A 13,770-nucleotide genomic window follows, 5' to 3' on the forward strand; every position below is an offset into this window, starting at 1 on the left:
AGGGCAGAAGGAAACAGGGGTAGATGGTTTAAAAACTTGTGAAATGGCCTGAAAACCAGTTTGTATAGCACCGTTTCTGGAAAAGCGTGGACCATTCTTAATGCTCCCATCTTACCTGCATAGAGTTGGGAGCCATGCCGTTCTTTGACAGAGCACCAGGAACATGGCTATTCAAAACCTCCTTTTCACGCTTTCTAGAACGGGGCTTTTAGTGACATGTTACATTAGTGGGCCTCCATCTGACAGTGCATTATTACTTAGCCAGAGACACAACTTGAGACAGGCTTTCTTCTTGCCTTTAAGAGCTCTGTGATACTGTCATCTTTTCCAGGTTTCTTCATGAAAACTGTCATCTACACTGGCTTTTTCTTCCACAGGTAAAATGTTAATTCCTACTGTTTCCACTTTTTCTTTGACTATCCTTTGTGGAACTTCTATGCTGATGTTATTTTGGGATGTAGTTCTATAGAATTTTGTCCTGTTTAGTTACATATCATATTTTGAATCTATATATGGGGGGTATCTTTTGCCAAATTTGAAGGAAAATGTTACCATTTTGTTTTAGAATTTTTTAAACCTCACTTACTTTCTCCTTCCTGGACTCTAATGTGGTGATGCTAGAGTTTTGTTTGTTTGGGATCAACGGGTCCTTATGTATCTGTCATAGCACATATCCCCACCCCTCATCTACTCTCCCTTGTTCCATTTGGGTAGTCTCTACTGTTTTACCTTTGAGGGCATTGATTCTTTCTGGCCTCTTCATTCTGCCCTTGACCTTGTCCTCTGAACTTGAGTTCAGTAATGTGGCTTTCATTTTAAATCTAGACTTTAAAAAGACATTGAAAAAGAAGGTGAGCTATTTGAGAAATGATGGGGAGTCATAGAAATTAATATGATTAAAGGGCATTATATATATGCATGAAGGAGTAATAATGAATAGCACTTTGTACTAATACATACAATAATTATTTTTCTTTTCTTTCTGCATTGAAGCTTTCCCCCTACTTGTTTCAAGAGTGTCTGAAATTCCTCGGATCGTTTTGGAGTTCTTGCTCTGAAGTCTCTGTCTGTTGTCTCTGTGCTAGTCTCTCTGGCCTGTCTTTCCTCATTCGTTTCCATGGGACGCATTTATTTATTGTTCCACCTGGAGTAAGGAAAACACCCATCTAACCTTCAGAGGTTGCTTAGTAGAAGATGTTTGAGACATTAAAGAAGATGAGAGAGTTTCAGCAGAGGGTATTGACCCGGCTCTCCAAGCCTGGGCCTTAGTTATCACTGAAGTCCTCAAAAGTGTGGCCCCTCTGTTTCTCACACAGTCACTCTTATAGAGAGGGGTCTCCACTGAAGTCAGATTCTCTGACGAGTAAATGTATGAGAATGTGTGGATGTAGCCCGCTCTGTCTGGTACTTGGATGTGTATACTTTGTATGGAAATCAGTCCTCAGCTGGTGACCTCAGCATGCAGGAAGTTGAGGTGGAGGATTACCACAAATTAGAAGCCAGCCTGAAGTACATGGTGAGTTCTAGGCCAGCCTGGGCTACGGAGTGAAGCCATAGTGAAATAATGTGCTTACTGAGAATTTTGCTCATAGAATTCATACCTTAATGTATAAATAAATGCTCCTATTACTATTGGTAGGTTTATAAGTAAAATACCTAAGGAAACATTTAAATATATTTAATACAACAGACCATTTTGACTTTGTGCACTAATCTATAGTTATAATTAATAAAACGCAGTTTCTTGTAAACATGTTTTACTTTGAGTCATTTCTAGTCCTTATGTCTTATTCTAGGGGGAAAATTATTATGTAAGACATATTTCTACTGAGTATAGGTGACTAAGACCAAGTGTAGAATCTGAGAGAGCTCTTTTGGTCCCAGATTTCCAGAAATGTATGCCACCAGTCAGATCCTCTCACATTTAGCTTTAGCTACAACTTTTTGTGTGAAGTCATGTAGACCATCCATCACTATGATTGACCACTATGTGTGGTCAACACAGTGTTGAGTGTGAATGTTGTCTACACATAATTTTGGCTATATCCTCATGTTCTACAAATCAGAGGAAGTATGACCCACACAAACATGCCATCACTTATCCTCCAAGTTCAATGGCAGATGTCTACATCAAGACAGATCTATTTATCAAAAAGAACTGAGTTTTCTTCAATCATTCCTGAATTTAGTCCTATTTCAGCCAATCTATAGCTTCTGTGGTATAGTACTCTGAGCATGATAAGAAATTAACAAGCACCTAAGACAAATATTTTATCACATAAAGATTTATTCCTTCATAAAAGCCATGTTAACTTTTGAATTACTCTAACAATGTAACATACAATAAACTACATGATTCCAAGTTGCTTATTCCATAAAGTTATCAAAAGCAATTTCATTCACTCATGAGGCTTAGAAAGCCATGAACCACTATTATTCATTTTCTCACTGAATCTGTAATCAGGACCCAAAGTTACATGTTTTCTAAGTGTTTAATATATGCCAAATGAACTTATTACTTTTTTGATTTATTACTTTTCATACAATCCTGTTTAGGAATTTGTATGTTAATGTGTAGATAATAAATATGATATACTAAGGCCTTAATCAAGTCATTGTTTCTTCAACTCTTAAACTAAAGCAAAGGTAAGCACATATGACTTGAGCTTAGGCCCTAACGTGATAAAAGCCAGAAGAGGTCCAAGGGTTAAATTTTGCTGTTTGTTCGGATATCACGATGTTTCTTTCCCAGTGTGTTGAAAAGCAGATGAGCTATGGTAACATACAATATTTGTCGACAGTTTCTATAAAGAAAGCTGGTCTTTCTAACTTTGAAAACACAATTAAAATTAAAATTGTTTTCAAAAGAGAATTGGCAAACTTTGAAGGTATGTTTTCAGTCTAGAGTCCTTAAAATACTGGATGGATCATTAACTTCTCAGCACCCCATTTAATTCAGAGTGTATATAGCATGTGTAATGACAAAAATCACAGGATTGCAGAGAAAATACTTTTTTATGGAATCTGATTCTCTTACTAGTTTCATAAGCTATCAAAATTAAGCTATAAAAATTATCAAAACTATGAAACGACCAAAACCAACAGAAAAGCCGCATATCTTCAGCTACAAGAAACATTGCCCTGGGGAGAGAGATTCAAATCAGACTGGATGCTTTGACTTCCAGCCACACTGGTGACATCCGACTTGATTGATAGCACCTGTGTGCAGGGGCGCATGCTGGGCTCAGTGTTTGCTGATTGATTTCCGCCAGCTCCGCCTATGTGGAAGGAGAGCATGTGCCCGAACTGCGCTGCACTTTCTACTGGAATATTGCTGTGTGGATCACCAGGAGAACAAAACAGTCACAGAAGGTCTGCACAGCTACCCTATTAGTTCAGCTGGAGTTCTGGCTGAACAGGGCTTGGAGAGAGACGGTGGGGGTGACTATCCACATTTTTACCTGGCAAATGGTTCCTTGAGGAGGAAAAGAAATCCCTCCTGCTGGTTTGGTTAGTTCTCATGTTTTCGGCATATAGGAGTAGGCTCAGATGGTAGAGCCATACAGAGCAGTCAATCGCAAATAACTTTTAAAAATGGTTTCCTTATATTAGTTCCACATTATATAAAATGCATTGTATATATTCTGCCTAAGTTATCACATTTATCATTTAAAATTGCAGAGGTTCTGGGTATGCTTTCTTCCTTTTTATTTTCAGTCTAAAATAAAGCTGAAGAAGCATTTTTATAGTGGGAATTCCATATGTGTGAGCACAGATGGTTTCTATTCCTGTTAGCCCTGGCCTCTCGGACTTGAAAGACCTGCCCAGCATTGCTGCAGCCTGCAGAGCCCCCCTCCTCAGTGTCTGTCTCACAGTGGAACCAGGCGAGGACCCTCAGATACTGATGTCTTTCTGAGGGCTTCAGGGATATCTCTGTCTGTCACGACTCATAACAATATCTAGATTTTCAAAGTTTAAAAAGAATTTAAATCCATACAAAGAACCAAAATACTGAACTTGGTCTCATACTGCCAAGTCACCTCTTTGTGACTACTCGTCATTACCCAGAAGTACTCAGTTCTAGCAAACTGATAGATATAGTTCCAAGTACAAGAGAAATTTTCAATTATATATATATATATATATATATATATATATATATATATATATATCCTAATATCCTTCTTTTTTGCTAGTTTGAACTTTTAAATTATATATAAATTACCAGCTCTGCTCATCACCACCACCACCACCTAATGCATTACCTCTAATGCTTACATAATGCTCTATAATAGGAGACATAATTATATATTATGATTCAGATTAAGATGCATAAATACACATAACCTCTATGATCTCTGTGTACATATCCTGTATCATCTCCATGACACTGAAGATAACTAGATTTCCGCTTTATTGCTATAAAGTGACAAATCTCTTTTCAAACTTTTTTTAAAATTTGTTTATTCTTTCATTGTCAATCAAAATGCGATTGGATACATGTGTACAGCTGGATTATGACTGGATATGTGTATACGTTGTGAAAGACTAAGTCAAGAAGCTGAGCACATACACTACTTCAAATTCTGACTTTGGTGATGAAAATACTTAACTTGGCTGAGCAGTAGTCAAACCCATAGTGCGTTCTGCTAGCTGTGGTCAGCATGGAGAGTTTGAGCTCTGTTCTCTCTCTCTGCAGTGTTGTGCCTTTTGATACTGTCTCCGGCCTCCTAAACTTCAGTATCTATTAACCAGCACTCTACTGTTTGCAGGAAACCAACCTTTCATACTCCACATAAAGCAGGTCATGCGTAAGTTCCTTTAACACCACCTAGTACCATGCTGGTCTCTTGAGAAAGCATTTCAGTCTTTTTAAGGGTCAATTAATATTAATTGCATATGCACACATGAACATATCCCTTCCATTTTTGGTCTATTCATATGTATGTATGAGCTTTGTGTTTAATTAATTTAAAGTTTTCTTTTTTAATTAATCTAAGCTTTTGTGTTTAGAGGGGCAAAGGAGATCCAATCTTATCAACATCACTTGCAAAATACTGAAGCCTTCTACTGGTCTGTGTTGTTGACTTTGAGGCAGGGTCTTATGGAGCACAGGCTGGCCTCGAACTCACTGGTCTTCCTGCTTCTAGGATTACAGGCCACATATTCACCACCATACCTGCCTGTGCTGTTCATTCTTCATCATAACGTACTGGAAAATGTGTAGGCTTTTCATTCTGTTTGATCTGTTGTTTTTTAAACTTTCTTTGTCTTTATAATGTAAATTGATCTCTGGTAAGAGAAAATGTCTTGTATAATATTTTTGTCAAGATGTTTTAAAGTAATCTTCCATGGTTTATGATTTAAGTCTTACTCATTTGGTTTTGGGATTTACATCTTGGTGATTTATAACCATTCTTATCTGGGAAAATTGTTTCTCTTTTTACTTCAAAGGGTTTTTTTTAATGATTTCCTATTATATTATTTAATTTATTTATTATTTATCTTAAATAATTAGGTTTTTAACATTACTTGGTAAATTGTTCTTATGCATTTTGAATTTTGACATGTTTCTAACCCTTGATTCTAGAATATATTAAGCAAACCTAAATGAAAGGCAGCCACTCCTGTCAATCATTTTTATACTAAGTTTTTTCTTGCTGTATGTAAAATCTTTGAGAGTATTCACATACATACGTTTGTTGGTTTATGAAGCTTCTGCTGTTTGGACATTCTTATAAAATCTGCCTTGTATAAATGAACTCTCAAAATTTAAGGGGAACACAATATCCTTTTCTTCAAATATGAGTATTTTAGTAACAAACACTGAAGGTAGGATCTGGGTACTTTCAGTTTCGTTACTTCGTATTCAGTTGTGGACAATACTGAACTATAATCAAGTGCTTGACTTATGGGGACACTTTTTACCCCAAGTGACTCTGTGTTTAGCCTTTCCTTTTTTGCAGTCAGGTTATCAGAAATGAATTCGCATAGCTGCTTTGGACATAACTTATCATTTCATTGACTCAGTTCTGCAGTCATTCACAGTGGCTTATTTCAGAAAGTGAGAAGGCAAGTGAAAAGGGGGAATAATCATTATATCATAAATACTTTAATAAGTGTTTTTCATGATGAGGTACCTTTTTTTCTCATTCCTTTCTCTGTTACACAATTCTAGATTTTACCTAATTTGGTCATAAATGGTCTTTATTTCAATGTTAAAGATATCCTGGTGTTGCTAACACCTCCGGCTGTATAATTTACTGGTTCTGCAAGTTGAAAATGAATGTTTTAAAAATGCAAAATAATAATAAAACTAAAGAGCTCATGTTTTGAAAAATACCTGTGCTTCTCAGAAAACACTGGGTCTGTCCATTGTCTTACAGTAAGAAGCTGTAGGTCCTCAGTCACTCGTGACAGGCTCCTTCGGCTGTTGCTGGGAACTGGACGTAAACAAGAAACTTCAACTCATTGGTTGATGTTTAGTAATCCAGCATCCACCATTTTGTGTTTCCCTTCCTCCCACCCTCTCCCTCCCTCCCCCTCCCCCTTCTCTCTCTCTCTCTCTCTCTTTCTCTCTCTCTCAGTTTGTCTTTGACCTCTCAGGCCTGTGCCTCTTTTCACAAGACAGCCATCAATCACTGGGAGCTATTTCCCCAGCACATGTAAGAATTAGAGGTGTGGGGTCATATGTTTATACTTCTCTCACTTCTCTGGGTGGTTTGTGACAAAGCAGTAAATCTCTAGCTCTGTTTCCTTACCTGTGAGGTAATTTATTTTTTAGATCGGTAGTTCTCAACCTCCCTAATGCTGCAACCCTTTAATACAGTTCCTCATGTTGTGGTGATCCCCCAATCATAAAATGATTTTTTTGGTACTTCATAACTGTTATTTTGCTACTTTTAATAAGTAGTAATGTAAATATCTGTGTTTTCTGGTGGTCTTGGGGGACCCTTGTGAAAGGGTCAATCGACCCCTCAGGGGTCAAACCCACAGGTTGAGAACCACTGCTAGAGAGTCCCTGGCTACTTTTCTGCCAGACCTCACCAAGAGCTGACCCCTGCTGGTCTCCTTCCCAGGTCAGTCCCCGACTCTGTTGCTTGATCAGTCCCTTGGAAAACATCCTTATTCTGCCTCTTCTGAATCTTATCTCAAGGTCTTTATTCTTAGCAAGAAGACAGAAGACACAGAAGGTAGAGGCCATGTAAGTTCTGTCGTCACGGTCCCCACGCACCTTTGGTCTTCCCCAGGAAACAGTTTGGGGCACTGCATATTTTCTTCTTTTCCTTGCTTGGAAGTAGATTTTTCTAGAAACCAACCCTGTCGCGTCCGCCTCAACCAGCAAGGAAGATGCAACACCAGGCTCTTCTCCAAGCAGTTTATTCAGGAACCTTGAACAATCTTCTGACCCAGGGGAAAGCCATCTTCTGACTCCGGGGAAAGCCAACCCATGCCCTTTATAGCCACTGGGCAACCAACCCCGTAGTGCCACATGGACAATGCCAATAGGGTCAGACATATGCAAGCAAGCCAGATTCCACGCCCAAGCCAAATAAGGAGTTGTTTATCCCAGAGAACACCTGCCATAGGGAAGGTGGAAGCCAGATGCCGGCGCCATCTTTGAGGCGCGGCCGTGCACAGCTCTCTACCCAACCCCACATTTTTTTCATTACATTTGTTTCCTCACGAAGTCCCAACACACCTCTGGGCCTCCTCCACTTGCAAGTTTTTTTTTTTTCAGGAGGTTGGGAGTTTAATCCCCAGAACTCACATACAAAGCCGGGTGTGGTTGTATGCACGCCCGTACCCAGCACTAGGAAGACTCAGAGATAGGAGAATTGCTGGAGCCTCCATGCTGCAGGCCTACCTCCAGGGTCAAGGGAGTGAGGTAGGGGGTGAGAGAGCAGGACTTCCAAAATACTCTTCCGATGTAAGCAAGGACTTGGGTGTGAGCACCTGCACATACGTACCCATACACACACTCATAGAAACGTGTGTGTGTGTGTGTGTGTGTGTGTGTGTGTGTGTGTGTGTGTGTAGAAATTTAAGATAGATTCAGTAGTGTTTCTGTCTAACTAGCAAATGCAAGTGCTGAAGTTTGAACTTGTGTCTGTGACTCCAGTTCATGGCATCACTTAACTACTCAGGGGCATCATCTCATAGATGTCAGACAATGAGGAGAAAGCTAGACCTGTGTTTGTGGGAATGCGGTCAGAAGGACAAGACCATCTCAGTTGGCTATTGCAAATGCGCATTAATTGTGGGTTTTACCCTAGAGCTCCTGACTCAGAGTCTGAGGTTTCAATATACTTGTTTACATTGTTTTGAAAACAGGCTTTTGTATATCTTTATTCTTGGTAGAAATTCAGGTGATTGGTAACACTTCACAAACTTTCACTGAAAATTTTGGGCAAACTTTGTATTAAATAGAAGTAGAAAAACAGATACTTGCTCTTAGGGTATTTACAACTGGATCCAAAGGAGTCAGCCAACGAAACAGATGAGACTCTCAACCAAATTGTCAGTCTGAAAAAACTATAAACTATGGAGTTGCTTGTAGAGTGAAAAGAGGTCTCTATTTTTTTTTGTAGAAAAGTCCACACCTGTTGTGTGCCTGCATATTTCTGTGTGCTTAACATGAGACTGCTAACAAATGCAGTATGTGATTTTGAAGATATAAGCCCCAAATTATACCTGATTCAGCACCATAACACCATGTATGATGTTTGGATGATCAAGTATGCACCGTAGTTTATAAAGGAGAGAGAAACAGATCTCATTTCCTACTTAATGCCAAAGGTTAAAATGGAAACTTACAAATACCTGTTTTAAGAGAGAGGAAGATGAGAAGTAATGATTCAGCAGAGCACTGATGTTTCAGAAGGTAACAGTCCCCAGCTATTACTGGCCTTGTTTTGAACTCCTCTGTGGCTTTAGTAGAATACAAGGCAGTTCTAAAACTCTTTGCCTAAAAGGAGGTCAAGGATCCATTCAAGTGTTATCTTGGACAGACTAAGACTGTTTCTTTGCATTTTATAGCTAAAATCTTGGACTGACTTGTGTCCATGAAAGCCACCACATTAACAGTGGGAGAGTTACAGAACTCTGCACCTTAGTACCAGGAATAAGGTTCTAGAACTCCAGATAACCACTGCCTTGCCGCTGCCACAGAAGCCCCTCATGCAGCTTCACACACAGCTGAAAGCTTTTAGAAACAAATGTTCGTAGTTTGTCAAAGGCTGGCATCACTTTATGTAGCCTTCTGATATTCCAGTTAAGCAAGCTTGCTTCATTCATTCATTCATTTGCTTATTTATTTTTCTGAGTCAGAGTCTTGCCATGTTGCCCAGATCCCCTTGCCTCAACTCTTCGAGTGCTAGGAGTACAAGTGTTCCTCTGTAGCCACACCAAGCCCTGATAAAGCTGTTTTGGAAGGAAACTTAGATTTGAATCTAAGTATAGTCTCCATCTTTTATCTTAGCCCAAGTTAGTAACTCACTCTTAGCTGGCATCTGGGTCATAAGAAATGGCAGTGGTATATAATACACAAGGTAGAAAGAAAAAAGCAGAGAGGCAGTGTTGAAGAAATAAGACTCCATTCACACATTAGTCAACATGGTATGTTCAGTTCTGATAGTAGCGCAAATAGTAAGTATGGCCCATCAATGTTTGTATTCCTCCCTCTCCCCTTTCCTTCCCATAGCCCCCCTGCATGTGTACATGCGTGTATGTGTGCGTGCGTGTGTGTGTGTGTGTGTGTGTGTGTGTGTGTGTGTGTGTGTGTGTGAATTTCTCTTTGGGAAGGATACAGGACTCTTTCCCCACTGGAAATGGCAAGAGTCGAGAACCCTTTCTCCATTGAAGGGCTGTGGCGGTTTCTTAACAGTGTTTTTGCATGTCAGCCGTAGGTACTCCCGTGTGATTGCCTCCACGACTGTGGGAACTGCGTTGAAGATTCAGAGTAGGAATACTAGGAAGCTAAAACAGTGATCTCAAATTTAAAAAAAATGGTTTAATGTGAAGAAGTATTTCCATTTTTAACACTAGAATAATTTAAACAATGTATCAGTTTTAGAATTTAATCTGTTTTCACCCATAGAAAGATCAGGAACAGAGTTTAGTTGGAAGTAGTGAATTTTAAACAATGCCTCTTTTACCATAGAGTATAACTTTTCTTTCATTTTTCACATTTATTTATTTATGTCTGTGAGTGCGTGTGTGTGCACATGCATATATGATACATGCACATAAGCTAAGAGAGGCGTTGGAACCTCTGGAACTGGAGTTACTATGGTTATGCTACCATGTGGGTATTAGGAACTGAACCCAGGTCCTCTGGAAGAGCACCAAGCATTCTTAACCACCGAACCATCTCTCTAGCCCCAAGTTAGCTACTATTTTGCAAGGAAAAAAAAAAAAAGACTTGAGAACTCTGGGACTCCACTGCGAGAATAGACTGTTGGACAAGCGTGAAAGCCACTATGGAGAGCAACCCCATTTGTCCAGTCCAGTGACACTCATGAAATGCTAAAGGATCATATGGCTGAGAGATTGATAGTCATAGGGGTCTAGGGAGATGGCTCAATTGGTAAAGGACTTACTGTACAAGCCTGGGGACCTAAGTTATGTCACCTGCAACCATGTAGAAAAGGGATGGGATGTGCGTGTAATCTCAGCACTGAGATGAAGGGTAGATCCTTGGGGCTTATTTGGTGCCCAGCAATCTGAGCCCAATGGGCGAGGGGCAAGTTCAGCGAGACCCTGTCTCAGAAAATAATGTAGAGAGTTATTGTGGAAGACAGCACCTGTTGCTGACCTGTGCTCCTCACGTGCATGCACACATACACATACATGCAAGAAAAAAAAGAGAAATAGAGTGAAAACTCTGGTTAATGGAAATATAACTGCATAAGCATACTATTGACAAATGCAGTTACAAACGAGACTTCCTGCGCTCCACTGCACCATTACCCTGTTAAAGTCATCCTGTGGAACAATGAACTTCTTATTATGGGAATCCAACCTTGTAGCACCAGGATTCTGTGCATATTGACTATTCAACATTAGTGAGGATAAATATCTAACTCCACAGTTTCAGAGGGACATAAATGAAGTACCTGGGTCACTTCCCTGGCCATGGTCATGCTCAAAGCATGGCAGCTGCATCATGGGACTCTGGGCTTGCAGATAGGTAAGCTTCATGTGGTTGATTGTGTTAACAGTCTATTGAAGTGAGAAAAAAGTGAAATTGCTTGCATCAGGAGGCCTCTGTCTCTGAGAGAAGGATCTGGGATGAGCCGTGTCAATCTGGGCTTGGCTCTTCTGCAATATGAAGCCTTATACATACGTAGAGTTTTTAAGGAACCTATGTGGACACATAGCTTGAAAAAATAGAAATAAGTTAACAAAACTAGTGACTCAGGTGGCACCTTGAGTTGAAGAGAGTTGAGAGCTACAGCTAAGAACAGCGAGAAGCTGACAGTGAGGGAGGAGGGCTTCCGGGTGTGTTCGTGCCCCACGGTGGCCTTTTGAGTCTGCAGTACCAGAGGACACAGTATGCGGTAGATGGGGGGCAAAATTTACTTTTTTCTGAGAGTTGGAGCAAAGGCAGTTCTTACCTCTGCAGGTTGCGGTGATTTATGGCCTGCTCCTTTGGATTTCGTGAATGAAGACAACATTCTAGTGACTACCTGCGTCTTCCCTAGACCCTCCCCACTGTGTGTGTCTGTGTGTCTCTATGTGTCTGTGTGTACATGTCTCTGCTGTGTAGTCTCTCTCTCTCTCTGTGTATATGTCTGTGTGTAGTCCAGTGTTTTCTTTTCATATGAATGCCAAACATTTGATTAGTGGCTCACTAATAACTTACATAATAACTATAACTTCATCTTTACTAATAACTTATCCAAAGACTCTATTCCAAACAAGTTCATATTTTGGACATATTTTGGGGACTATAACATCCACCTAAAAATTTGAGGACATGTTTCAACACACAGCATTGAGGTGTAGTTTCTTTTTCTTTGGCTTTCTGGTGAAGGATGACTTAAATGTGCTTATAGAATGTTCTGGAAGAGAATGAGAAAATGCTGATGCAAAAGAGGAGGATAATGGATTATAAAACACTAAGCTGTCTCAAGATAGAGCCATTTTAACTTTGTATTATTGTATCACACACACACACACACACACACACACACACACACATACACACACACACACACACACATACACACACACACACACACACACACATACACACACACACACACACACATACACACACACACACACACACACACACACACACACACATACACACACACACACACACCATCTGAGGATAAGCAAATGGGAATAAGATCCAGAACTCACGGAAAAGTCCTGTAGAAAGAGCTGTCTTCTCCCCAGCGTAAGGGGACAAAGGAACATGTTAACACAGATGTTAATGGGAGGGCCTGGATTCTGCTGGGAAGAGCAATCTTGCCAGTGTGCTGGCTTCCGTTCTTCAGGTAAATTTCAAAATGGCATTTGCATCCAAAAGCGAGGCTGAAAATGCTGGGTTTTTGTAGAGAAACAAGCATTAAAAAGCTGTCTTAAGAAACAGGAAAAGAAATCACTAGGGACATGTTTTAAAATTAAAACAAAGACACTGCATGGGACTGGCTAACCGTGTCATGATAGCTAGAAAATAGGATAAAACAGAATAGGAAACAAATTCAACAGAATAAGCTGGTGGGGAAGGAGCCATCGTGACTAATAGGGGAAATAGCACAATGTCACACTCCATAAAGAGATTCTCTATAGTTAAGAAATCATACATAGGCTGACATACCTTTTTCACTTTGGAAATATGTGCAAAAGATGTTCACAGTATTACTTTTGTGGAAAGGTCATAAGTGATACACACATACACACACACACTCATTTATACATACATATACACACCCTTTCACACATTATGCACACATAAAATACATGGAAAACATACATACAGAAGCATGTGCGTACACACACACACACACACACACACACACACACACACACACACACGCTAGTAAATTAGCTAAAGCCTGAAGTGGTTAAGCAATGCGCCATGCATTTCCAGCTGGAGTTTGAAATTAGGAACTCAGATTGCATGGCATTCTCACAACAGAAGGCAGTAATGCAGACAGCAGATGCATGTACTTTGGCTGGGTGCTAGGTCATAGTGTTTCCATCCTTCTGAGGTGTGTGATATCTGAGTAACCTTCACAGAACTTTCAATTAACTTGTAGTGATTTATATTGAATTTAAATCAGGACCGCTGTAGAGACCCCATCTCAGATTCCAAGGTTTTAACTGAATTATATCTTAATATCTTGCAAAATAATAATAATAATAAATTGTGATCACTCTAAAATAAGATAAAACTAAATCACTTGCACATACACAGGCAATTACAGGAGAAATATGTAGAACTTTGAATTATGGGAAGGTTTTTTTTTATTAGTCACTGTCATTCTGTAATATCTGAGACTGACTTTAAATCTTGTCTCCATTACAACCTTGCATGGTGTATATTATTTTTCTAGAGAGGAATTGAAGCACGAAGCCACACAGAACTGGTGAGTTTTCCATTTTGGGATTTGGCCTAAATCACCCAGATTATTTATAATGCACAAAGTAAAAATTAATGTCTAAAGAACCCCTTGGGCATGTCCCTTGAACTGTCCAAGATCCTCCAGCATCCTGGCTATGCAGGAAATATATGAAAAATTGCTATATATCCTG

This window comes from Peromyscus californicus, unplaced genomic scaffold, assembly GCF_007827085.1.
Source record: "Peromyscus californicus insignis strain IS unplaced genomic scaffold, ASM782708v3 Scaffold_4__1_contigs__length_199733344, whole genome shotgun sequence".
Taxonomy (NCBI): domain Eukaryota; kingdom Metazoa; phylum Chordata; class Mammalia; order Rodentia; family Cricetidae; genus Peromyscus; species Peromyscus californicus.